The sequence below is a fragment of the Apium graveolens genome, chromosome 1 (genome assembly GCF_009905375.1).
Source record: "Apium graveolens cultivar Ventura chromosome 1, ASM990537v1, whole genome shotgun sequence".
NCBI classification, from domain to species: Eukaryota; Viridiplantae; Streptophyta; class Magnoliopsida; order Apiales; family Apiaceae; genus Apium; species Apium graveolens.
The window spans coordinates 136,552,255-136,565,976 of record NC_133647.1 but is presented as its reverse complement, the minus strand read 5'-3'; the positions used below and the strand labels follow the sequence as shown (position 1 = coordinate 136,565,976).

The following is a 13,722-nucleotide window of genomic DNA, read 5'->3' as shown; positions in this document are numbered from 1 at the left end:
CCATGTAGGGCTGAGGTCATCACTGAGGCTTCCCACCTCGTGCTCGGGCACACTAGGCTGCCTTTGAATATCAAGGGGCATGACCCCTAGCAGAGTGGCCTCGCGGCACGAGCCAAGTTTAGCTAGCTCATTCGCGCCTTCATTCTGCCGCACGGGATCAGTTCCAGCCTCACCTTATTGAACCTCGCGATTATCCTCTACGCACACTTCAGGTAAAACTCCGTTCTCGGCCCCTAGCTTGATACCCCTCGTTTATTTGATAGACCATAATCATGGAGTCACTAAACATATTTAAATTCTCCACCCTCATTTCCAAAGCTAGTTGGAGACCGTTGATCAAGGCTTCATATTCAACATCTTTGTTGGTTGCATGGAAGGCCATATCGGTTGCTCGTCTGATCTTGTGAGCTTCTTGGCTGATTAGCTCAATTCCAGTTCCTGTCCCATCTCCATTGGAGGCCCCATCCACATACAGGCTCCAGGATGGGGGCACTATTTTAGATTTTTAGCTTGACCTCCTTTGCACTAGGTATGATCACAAGGACTCTCTGCTCCGATTCCTGATATGCAGGAAATTCGAGGATAAAATCATCTAGGGATTGGCCTTTGATTGCGGTCTGTGGCTTATAATCCACCTCGAATTGACTGAGCTCAACTGCCCACTTCAACAATCGACCAGAGGTCTCCGGCTTGTGCATTACCTATCTAAGGGGATAGGAGGTTCGTACTTCTATCTTGTGCGCATAAAAATAGGGCCTGAGCTTCCGGGAGGCCAATATCAAAGCATATGCCAATTTCTCGAGACTTGTGTACCGAGTCTCTGCGTCGTCTATCATCTTACTTATATGATACACATGGAGCTGGGTACCATCTTCCTCCCGGACCAACACGACACTTATTGCAAAACTAGAGATGGCCAAGTATAGGACAAGGGTCTCTCCTGCCTTTGGGTTGGACAACATCGGGGGCTTGCTGAGATGTTCCTTTATGCTCTGAAAGGATTTCTCACACTTTTCTGTCCATTCAAAATTTTTCCCCACTCCTTTAATTACTTTGAAGAAATCCTGGCATTTGTCGGAGGACTTTGAGACGAATCGGTTTAGGGCAGCCACTTGCCCGGTTAAGCTCTGGACATCCTTTACCCGTCGTTGGGATCTCATCTCAAGTAAAGCTCGTATATTGGCGGGGTTGGCCTCAAAACCCTATGGTTGACAATGATTCCCAAAAATTTCCCCGACTCGACCCCAAATACCCATTTCTGGGGGTTGAGCTTCATCATGTACTCCCTTAAGATCTGGACCATATTCGATAGGTGGCGAACATGATCCTTTGCTTCTTTCGACTTCACAAGTATGTCATCTATATAGGTCTCCATGGTCTTCCCCAACTGATGTTTGAACATCTTGTTTACCAACCATTGTTAGGTTTCCCCAGCATTAAGGAGCCCGAAGGGCATCCTGATATAATAATAGAGGCCCCGATCAATAATAAAGGAGGTGTGCTCCTGATCTGGCCCATACATTAGGATTTGGTTATATCCTGAATAAGCATCCATAAAGCTAAGTAGTGCGTGCCTAGCTATGGAATTAACCAGCTGGTCGATTCGGGGTAGAGGAAAACTATCCTTCGGGAAAACTTTGTTTAGGTCGGTGAAGTCCACACATGTCCCCCATTTGCGATTTGGTTTCTTGACAAGCATAGGGTTGGCTAGCCACATGAGGTAGAAGGCTTCCCTTACAAGCCCTTCCTCCATTAGTCTATCCACTTCTTCTTTAAGGGCTTCTACCCTCTCTCCACTAATCAGCCGCCTCTCCTATTTGACCCCCTTCTTTTTTGGGTCCAAATTGAGCCGATGACACATGACATTCAGGTCAATCCCTATCATATCAGAGTTTGACCATGCAAAGACATCTAAATTTCTCCTCAAGAATTGGGCCAGATTCTCCCTCAAGTCAGGGCTTAAATTAGAGCTTATTCTGTGTACCATGGAAGAATCATTCGGGTCTACCAAGAATGGAATTATGTCCTCTACGGCCCCGTCCCTCTCAACTATTAGGGGCATTCTCGAGTCTAAGTCTGCTCGAGTCTCACTAGATTCTCCGACTTCCGTGATTGCCAAACCTTTTGTGTCCTCTAGTTCAGGCTGATGAGCTCCGGCCGGATTTATCAAGTGTTTAGAGGTTGTGGTAACTGTGCGGGTGATTTCGTTGGGCAGATTCATGGTTGTTGTTATTTTTTCACATGCCCACTTTCCTTTCCTTAGTCTTGCAGCAATTTGTTCTGGGATCTCCTCCTCATCACTTGCCTCTTCCACAATCTCCTCCTGTACTAACATGATGGGTTGAGAGGCCACCATCAACAAGGCCCTTGGGAGTGGTTCCACATGAATCCCCATATGTTCAAAATAATCCTCGAGAATTTTTTTGATTGAAATCATGTTACAAGTCTCGTGTCCCTCGGGACGCACTCTCTTCCCGCCCGCTGCCTCTTCCATGAGGACATCACCTTCACCTGGCTTGACCGTCTTCTTCGATGCATCTTCCAATTTGGCTGTCCTGAGTGCCTAGTTGTAGTAGACTCTCGATTCATATTGATGGCTCTTCAAGAAGACTACCCCCGTGGGGGTTGGAAATTTCACTGTCATGTGATGGATCGAGGTTACCATCCTTATTTCCCTCATAAGGGGCCTACACACTATAACATTGTAGTCTATGAGAGGAGACGCCTTCCTGAACTACCCCCTTCCCAGCATAGATAGAATATATATGGTCGATAGAGGCTACCATAGGGGTGTGTGTCTGCCATTTGCTTGTATAAGGTCTCCCCGAATCTTTGGCAGTCTCTTTGCCCCAGGCGGACTTTTTTAGGCTCGAACTATGCCGATATGTTTTCTTCCTCTCGTCAGGGATCGAGGATCGGTCACTCTTATCTCGGTAGTTCTCGTTGATTTTCAGCTCCCTCATCGACTTCTTCACCCTCTTAAAGGGTTCGGCGTGCTCATAGAATTCGGCCAAGTTTCTCGGCTCACTTGCCTGGAGGCTCTTCCAAAATTTTGACCCTTCTTTCAACCCTGCAATCAAGAAGTTCTTGACGGTTTCCTCATTGGTGCTTCTCACCTTGGGAACTTCGGTATTGAACCGACGAAAGTACTCCACCAGGAGCTCCTCCTCCCTTTGCTTGATGTTGGCTAGCATAGTCACATGAGGTGAGTAGTGGAGGGTGGACTGAAATTGTCTGACAAACAGGTCCTCCAATTGCCGCCATGTCCTTATGCTAGAAGGTCCCAACTTGGAGAACCATTGTTGGGGACTAAATCTGAGTGAAGCTGCGAAGAGTCTGCAGGGGGTTGGCTCTGGCACCTGATAGACTTCCATCTCAGTGTTAAATTGTATACGGTATTCTGCCGGGTCGGCTTCGCCATTGAATAAAAGATCAGGGTTCTGCCTGAATACTCAAGGTATGGGAGATGATCGAATAGCATCCGTGAATGGAGAAGAGACAGCTGAGGTTGGGGGCCCCCTCTTCTCTCTCTCCATCTCATCTAAGATACTCCTAAGGTCTCTTACTCTAACAAGTTCTCCTTCCCTGTCACCATCCGTATTACTCAAATAGTGTGAGCCCTGAGGTCGCTCGTAGCGTCCCCCACCTCCAGCTCGTATTTGCAACTCCTCTTCATGATTGTCTCTGCGTCTACATCGCTCCTCCCTCCTGGGTGAGGTGCGCTGACGTCTTTCTGGAGGGGTCACCGCACACTCTCTTTTTCAGGTTTTCTGATCTACGGGCTCCTTCTCTTCTCTCTCTTTCTTGCAATTCTCTAACTTGAGCCTGAGGTCATGCTCACTAACTTTTTACCCACACGGTCTAGCACACTAGTCGATCTTGCCTCAGACGAAGCTAGCTTCTTCCCCAATCTCTTAGAGATCTGGCTGCTCCGCTCATCCTGGCCTTGGGGTATGTCTTCCTCTTCATGCGATGCCTCTTTCTTCTGCTTGGTCTCAGTTTCCACGTCATCAAAATCGTGGATCAGCCTCTTTTGACGACCTTTGCCCTTCCAGCTACGCTGAGAGACCTTGAGGTGGCTTGGCCTATGCTTGGCGTTCTGGCCCGAGCTTTTCTGTACCCTTGACATCCGAGCGTTAATCTCGTTCATCTGATCGGCTAGCCCTTCGAGATACGTTATGTCCGCCTGCACGTCCACAGTTACGATTGGTGGAGGTGGTGGCTGATTCTCTGGGGGCTTGTGCTCGACCTCGTTCTGGTCCTTCTTCTTGCCCCCGCTTCCTGATGTCACCACTTGTTTGCCTTTTTTGTTTATCTTTTCTTCCTAAGATGAAATCCCCCTCCTTTTAGCGCCAATTTTTATAGGGAGAATTTCATATAACAGTGTTATGGAGGTTGATGGTTGCAACAAGGACGGTGTTTGAAGGCGGAGGAAGGTTATTTTGTGGTGGCTGAGCTTGTATGTTGACTCCTCAATAAAGAATAGGCTTTTTATTATTCTCTATTAAGTGTCGACTCATATCTCATATAAGTGTCTACGTACCCTATTTATAGGGATCAAACCTCATGTAGTTCTTGGGGAACAAGTCTTATAGGCTATGGTTAGGATTCTTCAATCCGTGGAACCCAAGCCCATGATAAAGTCACGCCTTCAACCAATTAGTCACAAAAATCTTGACTGGATCCACACACTTTCTACAATCTCACGACATCTCCGTATTTCTTCCCGTAATTGAAGAAATAACCCGTGTCGGCCCCGAAATGTACGAGCAACTCAGTCATCTATGAGTCACTTTCCATATTGCACACAAAGTCTATAAATGCAGGCCGACCTGGTCACCTCGGCCCGCACCGCCTTCCTTTTTAATTACTAAATACAATGTTACCATCTTTTTCATAAGATGTGGGCTCATGGGCCCAGCCCGCTTGTGGGCACCTGAGCCAAGCTCGCGTGTGGGCACCTTTAGCCTAGCCCGCACATAAGCGCCCGAGCCCATCCCGCATGTGGGCATCTGAGCCCATCTCGCGTGTGGGCATCCAGATGACAAGTTTGAGCCCATCTTACATGTGTGAGCCCAACTCACAAGTGAAAGCCCAGCTCTCATGTGAGAGCCTACCGCTCACACGTCATGAGCCCATCTCGCATGTGCTGGCTCAAGGCACATTAATCCACGATTCTAGCTCACATATGAGAGCTAAGCTATTCAATGTTCCCATGGGAACCTGTTTAGGGCCCATGACCGAAAACGGGCATAACAATATGCTGGAAATTCTGTGGAAATAAATTTATCTCATTTATATACATGAACTGCTTTCTGGTTATTTCCTTTACTCTCTAGAAATTAACACCGATATGAAGTGTGGATATCATAATATGAACACATATATGAAGTACGCCTGTCTCGATATTTTATGTACGGCTTTGGTTAGATGTGGGAATTGGACCAGTTATCATCAGCACATACTAGATATCCTTCTCGGGATATTAAGTTACAATCATACTAGTGTTAGGAATAAGGCTATTTCATGCATTGGTGAGATGCACATAAGCCTATCTAGTTGTTCATGATTGTTATGTACATGTGGGATATATTTTATAAAAACTACTACTCTACTCAGCCTTTTTGGCTATATACTTGTCAGACAATACGTTGGAAAAAGCTACGCTGGAAGTTGTTAAGCTTCTGGGAAATATATTAAAAGCCTGAAATTGCTTGTACTGACATCTAGATGTTACGGGCTTTATGGTAAGCTTGTTATGAACTTTTGTGTTAATTTTTATATTAAGTCCTTCCATGCAAGAAACTATCTTTCCAAATATTTTCTGCATTTATGAGTTAATTTTTATTAGAAACCTGCAATTTTGAATATTGTAATTAAGTAAAAGTGTGTTTTCCCAATTATCAAATCTGTAATTCGCAAATTCCTCTATGTGATTAATAATATTCCTTTTTCTATTATGGTTGTAAGCAAATAGGCCCTAATAAAACAGTTAGTAGTAAATCTAGCTATCTAGAGAGCTGTTAATTGGCATTAATATATACTTCTGCCTCCCACTAATTTTGCCTAATCACGTTTCAACATTTTATTCAACCATATTGAACAAATAAATTAACATAATTAACACTTAAATTACCTATAACCGAATAACAGTTTTGACACTAATAAAATAGGAAATATGGCCAAAATGAATTGGACAGAGGAGTAACATATTAATAGATTTGTTGTAGCATTGATGTAAAATGCACAGTTGCATAGTCTCATACAATCACCCTGCTTTGCATAGTTTCTTTACATAACATGTTATGTGTTTTTAGTTTCACATTCAACACTTATATTAAAAAATTATAAATTTTTGGAAATTATTAATATTGGCAAATTGTTAATGTTGAGTTTTCAGCCTTTCTGTTGGAGACCGCTTCGGTACCTATCTTGGAGTAACCATTCCTCTATTAATGACTTATACGAGTGTATTAGAGAACAACGAGGAATCCCGTGAATGCATCTTCACTACAAGAAAAAAGGCTAAATTCGACCGAAAAAAATCGGTCGAATTTAGCTTAATTCGACCGCGCGCGGTTGAATTAAGCTAAATTCGACCGATTTTGAATCGGTTGTAATAGAGGGAGTCGAATTTAGTAGTTCGGTCGTATTTAACTAAATTCGACCGTCTAATTACGACCGGAAAATTACAACCGTTTAAATTCGACCGGAAGAATTCGACCAAGGGCGGTCGAATTTGATTTTTGACAAAAAAATTGAATATCACGCCCAAATAGTTAAATTTTATGAAAAAATTTAAAAGTCCCGCCCAATAATTAAATTCAACCATATATGGTCGAAAATACAATCTTAAATTCGATGTCCTTCAGTCAAATTTAAAGAACACCATTTTAAAAAAAAATCGCCGGAATTTGGAAAGTTTCCAAAAACCGGTGAGTTTTCCCACATTCCGGCATCCCCAAGACTTGTACCAGTAGTTCCAAAAGATTTCTCAATCTCTTGCATCTTCTCAGAATGAAGAGTCTATAGATCTTGCAATTTAATTTGGGCATCATCAGTATGAATTTGTAGATCTTGTAATTCACTTTCAGCGTCATCAATATGACAGCCAACTGAATTAAGCTCTGGTAAGGGACGGGAAATGTGTAACAGGTAGTGTAGACGATTAACAAGCCAACTTATATTGAATCCCAATTTCTGCAGTTCAGCAAATATGTCTCTGTACTCAGCAATCACCTTAGCATCAACCTCAGTCAAAGGTTTTTTTGTGAAGTCAATCACCCAGTTGCACAACATGTTCAGCTTCAATTTATAAAATTTCTTGTTATTGGTTGTAAGGTGTTCAAAGGTGCGTGGGTATTTACTCATAATCTGATCAAGCAGACCAATAAACTCTGCTTCAACTTCATAGCCCCGCACCCCAGAGTAAATATTTGCCCTAGAAGCGCTCACCTGATCATTACATGTCCCTTCAACCAAAGCATCAACCTGAACTTCAGAATTCTGCACCACGTGCTCTTCTTGCACCCCCAACTTCTCAATCTTGGTTGGAAGTGATGGCCTCCTCAATCTCCACATTTTGAGATTTTACAGAAGCGGCCTCTGTATGAGGAATAATTTTCTGGAAAAAAAACCGCAACATTGGTAAAAATATATCTCAGGAAATAAAAAGAAATATGTCATTGATGAGCAGCTTGGTCTTGGATAATAATTTGAGCCATAAGTTCTACAGATAATAATTTGAGCCATAAGTTCTACAGCAACAAGACCACCTGAAAAGCTCACAAGACCTGAACACTTAATGGGTTAAAAAATAGATCTGAAAAGTGAAAACTAAACAATTCATTCTCACTTACAGATCTCAGTAAAGCTACATGACATTACTTAGAAGATTTTAGGCGACCACTTTTCTCAAACATGGTGATGACGACTTCCAAAGGTGCCATTTCCATATTTATCTGTTTATTATCTACTACTCAGTACTCACTTTTCTACTTTACCTTACCTTTTGGGATTTTGATCGGACACTAGTTACACTTCGATTCAGGGCCTCTATCTTGAAGAACACCGGGAGCATGGCTTCGATTCAGAGTATATTCTCTGTTTTTTTCTGAAAAGAAGCAGGGGAGGGGTGGTACTGGTTTGTAATTTTTGGTCGTGTGTTGGTGAGGGATAAATGGTAGCTTGGCAGTAGCAAATTAGACACACTCACTCAGCCTCTCTCTCGCTCTGTAGCCGCCTCCCTCTCACTTGGCCGCCGTGGTCAATTTTATGCACTGCATCTAGTTTATGTATGTAAATAAACCCTAGTCACCTGTGTTTTTTTCTGGGTGATCAACTTGGGCTGGGTTTACTTTTTTCTAATTTCATGTATCACAAAATTACTTTGGCCCACTACTTATAAATAAACTAAAACACATTATCTCGAAAAACATAATTATTTTTTCAAGAACTAAATTTTAATATTTGGATAAATTTTATTCTCTACCATTCACATATTTTTCTTTAAAAAAAGTTCAAAATATAGTATGAAAAAATAAACTAAGTAAATATAATAATATATAAAAATATTTTGACTAGTACAACTACCTAGTGTTTAGTCCTGAATTGGTATTTCGATTTTTTTAAAAATATTTTTCATCGATCCAACCGTATGTATGTCACTAGATATATATATAAAAGATATAACCAAAGTTTCATATCAAAATAATTTTATTTGGGTTGCCATTTTAAAAGTCAAACATCAGTTTGACTAGTACAACTAGTCCTGAATTGGTGTTTCGATTTTTTTAAAAATATTTTTCATCAATCCAACTGTAAGGATGTCAATAAATATATATATTAGTTTTATAACCAAAGTTTCAGACCAAAGTAATTGTATTTGGTTTGTCATTTTAAAAGTCAAACATCAGTTTGACTAGTAAAACTAGCTAGTGTTCAGTCCTCAATTAGTGTTTTGATTTTTTCAAAAATATTTTTCATCGATCCAATTGTATGGTTGTTAATAGATATATATATATATATATATATTAAAGATATAACCAAAGTTTCAGATCAAAATAATTTTATTTGGTTTGCCATTTTAAAAGTCAAACATCAGTTTAACAAGTACAACTAGTCCTGAATTGGTGTTTCGAGTTTTTTAAAAATATATTTTATTGATCCAATTGTATGAATGTCAATATATATATATATATATATATATATATTAGTAATATAACCAAAGTTTTAGTTCAAAATAAATTAATTTGAATTGCCGTCTTACCGGTCAAACATTAGTTTGACTAGTACAGATTACTAATGTTCAGTCCTAAACTGGTGTTTTGAATTTTTTAAAAATATTTTTCATCGATCCAAACATATGGATGTCAATCGATATATATATTAGTGATAAGAACAAATTTTCATATCAAAATAATTTTATTTGGTTGCCATTTTAACAGCTAGGCATCAGTTTGAGTAGTACAACTAACTAGTGTTTATTCCTGAAGTGGTGTTTCGATTTATTTAAAAATATTTTTTCATTGATCCAACCGTATGGATATTAATAGATTTATTGATTAGTGATATAACTAAAGTTTTAGATCAAGATAAGTTTATTTGGATTGCCATTTTACCAGTCAAACATCATTTTGACTAGTACATATAACTAGTGTTCGGTCCTAAATCGGTGTTTCGAATTTTTGGAAAATATTTTTCATCGATCCAACCGTATGGATGTCAATAAATATATATATTAGTGATATAATCAAAGTTTCAGATCAAAATAAATTTATTTTGATTGCCATTTTACCAGTCAAACATCATTTTAACTAGTACATATAACTAGTGTTCGGTCCTAAATTGGTATTTTGAATTTTTAAAAAATATTTTTTATCGATCCAATCATATGGATGTCAACAGATATATATATATATATATATTGGTGATATAACCAAATTTTCAGATCAAAATAATTTTATTTGGTTGCCATTTTAACAGTTAGGCATCAGTTTAACTCGTACAACTAACTAGTGTTTAGTCCCGAATTGGCGTTTTGATTTATTTAAAAATATTTTTCAATGATCCAACCGTATGGATCTTAATAAATTTATAAATTAGTGATATAACCAAAGTTTTAGATCAAAATAAATTTATTTGGATTGCCATTTTACTAGTCAAACATCATTTTGACTAGTACATATAACTAGTGTTGTGTCCTAAATCAAGCATCAATTTTATTTTTTATCAAATAAAGAAATTAGAAAATTCTTTTAACGCACAATTTATTTTTTCAAGAATTACATTTTTTTATTTGGATAACGTTTATTCTCTCCCATATTCATAATTTCAAAATATTCACTAACATTTAAATAAGTTTTTTTAATAAAATAAATAAATTTTAAAAAATCCTAAATACAACCGAATTCCATTGAAATATATTTTCAAAACAGGCGAGAAATTTCCCGCACTTTTTTCGAAAATTTAAAAAGTCTGTGTAAATTTCCCGCCATTTTTAAATATAAAATTTGACTGAAATCGGTTGAATTTAGGAGGGCCAAATAAATTACTTTGTTGGAAAATTCCCTCCACTTTTTTATTAGGGCTAAATTCGACCGAAAAAAAATTCGGTCGAATTTAGGGGTTAAATTCGACCGATATAGTTTCGACCGTTTTAATTTCAACCGTTTTCGGTTAAAATTGGTTGTAAATACGACCGTTTAAATACGACCGTTCGAATTCGACCGAGGCCGGTCGAATTTAGGCGTGTCTAAGGGATTTGACCGCCAGCAGTCGAATTTAACCCCGGTCGAATTTAAATCAGTTGTATTTAACCTTGTTTTCTTGTAGTGCTTGCAGGTAGTACTAGCATATTTGTACTGAACACTTTCCTTATGTTTCTTATGTTTACATGTTTGATAGTATTTTTTTATCGAGTACAGAGAATGGAGAGCTTCTTACTTGTGTGCTCCAGGGATGTATCTTCATACTGTGAGGAAATTTTGCGTTTCAATATGATATTTCTCAGATATGATCTGAGAAATTTATTCCCCAAAGATGGGTGCCCGTAATCCGCTCTTCGACCCATAAATGAGCTTTCGAGTGAGGGGGAGTGTTAGAATAATATAAGATCCTGAAAAAGGCCATTCTCTAACACCTTGAGATTTTAGAGTAACTGGTTCCTTGACAAAAATATTGGAAAAAAAATAAGAAACCAATGAACAGTGTTTAGATAATACTTTGAAAAGAAAATGAGCTTTATTAACTTGATAATATGAATAAGATTACAAAAATATTATATAAGCAATCCTAACATAATTGATGGCTAAAAATTAGCAAGATTACATTATTTGACTCACCACAACATGTGTTAACTTCTTAAATATCGGCTACTTCATATGACCAAATCTTTCTAAATAAAACATTAAAGCTGATTGATTTATTAAAAACAGAAAACATGTTTATGCTTAAATAAAACCAACAAACACCCCCTTAAGCTAAACTGTTTTCTGCAGGTTATTTACTCCTAAAAGCTTCCTAATTCCTTCAAATTTAACTGCAGACAATGCCTTAGTCAGTACATCAACTTTTTATTGATCAGTCCTCACATGCTCGATAATGATCTCACCACGTTTCACGCATCCACGAATGAAATGGAAACGTATATCTATATGTTTACTGCGCCCGTGGAACACCTGGTTCTTCGCTAAATCTATGGCAGATTTGTTATCAACATAGATAATGACTGGACCTGAGAAGTTTCAGAGTTATAACCACTGCTGGAATCAGTCTGCGATATACTTCCAGCCACATATGTTGAGATACTCACTAACAAGTATAGCAACATAGAGGCAAGTGTATAAAGAATTTAACAAGTTTAGGCCAAGACCATAGTTAACAAAACAAAACATGCAGGTAAACAAAATCAGTAACTGAAATAACGAAGAGAGAAAGAGAGATGTACCCGAAACCATAGCTTTCAACAGTGACTGAAATAAAGGTTTACAGATACAAAATGCCAAGAAAATAATCACAGCTGAGTCACCAGGCCTTGCTCGAAGTCCTGGCTGCTCTTGAAGAGATTATTGCCCCCTACCTGCTGCGTTTGGGATGTGCGCAATATCTCCACCAGGATAAAACAGCTCAGAGTTTATGTTAACAGCAGCAACAAAACCTCCACTTCGACCAGCACCTCAGTCACCGGAAAATATCAGCACTTCAGGACTTATGGGAGAGAAATGCAGAGAGGTTGAAGAGAAGAGATGAGAATGTAGTGTGTTGTATTCATTCAGTTTAGCCTCTATTTATAGGAGAGGAAAAATGAAACTGTCCACACACTTAATGTCTGAATTAAACTGCTCCATTAATGAAAAAAAATCAAAACTGATCAGGTTTTGAATTCATAAATGAAAAAATCAAAACTGAACAGCTTTTGAATTTAAATTATTTGTAACAGCTTTTCACATTAACACCCACATTATTATCAGAACTTAAGTTAAGTTCTGATTTGACTCATCGGTACTTAAGTTCTGATTCTGATATCAGAACTTATTAAGTTCTGATTTTATTCATCAGTTCTTAAGTTCTGATTCTTATATCAGAACTTGTTACAGATCAGATCACCGATAAATAAATTCGAATTAAAATAATTCTCAAATAAATAAACTCCTCGCCCAGGTCGCCTCGCGTACGCGAGACGCCGAGACATTCGCCCAAATCGCCCTTCGACCCGACCCGGCCCGGCCCGGCCCGGTGCGGGGCGGGGCGCGCGTGTGTGTGTGCGCGTGAAGCACACAACAACACAATGGACCATCACACACCTTAGTAGTTGTATACTACTCATGTGGGTAATACCATATAAAGCACACAACCCCCTTTATTTATTTCAATGTGGGACAAACATTCTCAAATTTTCCAAGCTTTTCCAAGCTACTTTCATCTCTCATTTCATATGGATTTCATTAAGAAAATTCTTAAAACCATACATGAAAATTTAAGTTCAAATATCATTGAACAATTTCCAATCATTAGATTTTAGGATTAACATCAAGAACATAATTAAATTAAGCTCTAAAATCCTAATTTTCTAACAACATACAGGTCTGGCATTTCCTCTTCACTTGAAATTTCTAGAATATGTCCACCTGCATCCTTTTCACCCGTGGACCATTTATGAAAAGTCACTACAAACGATCCTGAGTTATTCTGCTCAGCATGCTCTATTGTATTCCAGTCCCAAGCTATATGTTCTTCAAAAACCAAATCTCCTGACACGTGCACAGACCCTGCAACTGGATCAAATATTCGATATGCCTTCATTCTCGGTTCTTTACCGAGGTGAACTACAGGCTTGGCTCTGTCATCCAATTTTCATAGATTTACACTAGGAACTTTCATGAAGGCTTTGCATCAAAACACCTTAATGTGATCTATATGTGGCCTTTTTCCCGACCATGCTTCATAGGGTGTCACTCCTATTAAAGATAGAGTGGGTACTCAATTCAAAATGTATAAGACATGCCGAACTGCTTCACCCCAGAATTTCAGTGGCATCTTTCTCTCCTTGAGTAAGCTTCTTCCCATTTCTACCACGGTCCTATTTCGCCTCTCAATGACACCATTTTGTTGAGGTGAATAAGGAGCCGTGCAATGCCTCTTTATACCATTATTGTCATAGAATTCTTTAAATCTAGTGGAGAAAAGCTCACCCCCTCTGTCGATCATCAGCACCTTGATCTT

General features: G+C 39.0%; 1 long non-coding RNA gene across 1 annotated transcript; it reads right to left on the bottom strand.

Annotated features, from left to right (window-relative positions):
• Window positions 1–6,765: 6,765 nt before the first annotated feature.
• LOC141667229 (uncharacterized) lies at window positions 6,766–8,388 on the bottom strand. The gene is made up of 2 exons (XR_012552534.1): window positions 8,009–8,388; window positions 6,766–7,624 (listed from the first exon to the last, which is right to left on the bottom strand). It is a non-coding gene; the product is annotated as an uncharacterized LOC141667229 (long non-coding RNA).
• Window positions 8,389–13,722: the final 5,334 nt, after the last annotated feature.